Raw genomic sequence first — 1,107 nt, 5'->3', positions numbered from 1 at the left:
CACTAAAGACATCATCATTGCTCAAAGAAAACACCGAAAAACAATGGAAGCTTTAATTGGAGTGGAATCTGATAGACAGCACCTGATGCCAAGTCTGCATCTTCTAACACCTGCAGTCACTGCAGCAGCTGAATCCAATGTGTCCAAAAGGGATCTATTCTATTCAATTGCAAATGATCTAGATAAGACTGAGAATAAGATACTGCACGGGACATAGCAGAGTTGGTCAAGTTGAGTGGAGATGAGTTTGCTATTTGGCACAGCTTTTGCATCAATAAAGCAAGTAAAAGGTGTGAAAGATAAAAAAAAGGGTGAAAGTGTGAAAAGTGAATTGGCCAAATTGAGGTGCATATAAAGTTTTTGCTTTCTTTCAATTCACTAATGGGGCTCATTTGAATCAGGTGAATTGAGTTCTGCTTTTGGAAACTGGGTTAAGAAGGGGTGCACCGGTCCTGGAGGTACTGCAATACCAGGTCAATGCGTGGAGTGGACAGAGCAAGATTTTTTCCATCTCCTTGTTCTAAAAATCCATTTAATATATGGTCCCCAGAGAGGGGACGTATCAGATATTAAACTGATAAGAACAGATTTAATTTTTTTTTTTTTCTGTTTATCAGTAGGACTTCAAAATAACAAAGGTGATCGCCTCCCGTTGCCTGGGAACCGTCCAGGCACAAGAGGGCTATGTGTCACCAGAAGGCGCACACACTTCCTCAAGGCCGGCAGACGTGCAATCCCAGGCACCTTCCAGTACCGACCAAGGTAGCGTCCTCCGAAACTACACTTGATCTTAGCCAAAAGGCCGAGAAGCTATAACCCGAATTGGTTACGGCCTTGAGTGGCACCCTGGCCTATACCGGACACATCTTACGGAGAGGGAGACAAACCCACGCCTACAGAAGACATTTTGTCACCCAAGCCAACCCTTGAAAAGGCTGTTTTGCAGAGCAAAAACAAGAAGAATGATGCTTTTTGCAGCCGCCGCCCACTGCAATTAATCTGAATAACTCCTCCTCCTCCAAGCACCTCCCCTCCCCCTTGCAGTCTTTCCAATTCATGATACAAAAAGACGGACGGACAGGACAGGACAGGACAGGCTGCCTGACT

The 1,107-nt window shown here is 44.9% G+C and overlaps 1 pseudogene; it reads right to left on the bottom strand.

Annotated features, from left to right (window-relative positions):
• Nucleotides 1–436: 436 nt before the first annotated feature.
• Nucleotides 437–643, bottom strand: LOC142282077 (U2 spliceosomal RNA; annotated as a pseudogene).
• Nucleotides 644–1,107: the final 464 nt, after the last annotated feature.

Source organism: Anomaloglossus baeobatrachus, unplaced genomic scaffold, assembly GCF_048569485.1.
Source record: "Anomaloglossus baeobatrachus isolate aAnoBae1 unplaced genomic scaffold, aAnoBae1.hap1 Scaffold_494, whole genome shotgun sequence".
Taxonomy (NCBI): domain Eukaryota; kingdom Metazoa; phylum Chordata; class Amphibia; order Anura; family Aromobatidae; genus Anomaloglossus; species Anomaloglossus baeobatrachus.
This window is presented reverse-complemented; position numbering and strand designations above follow the sequence as displayed.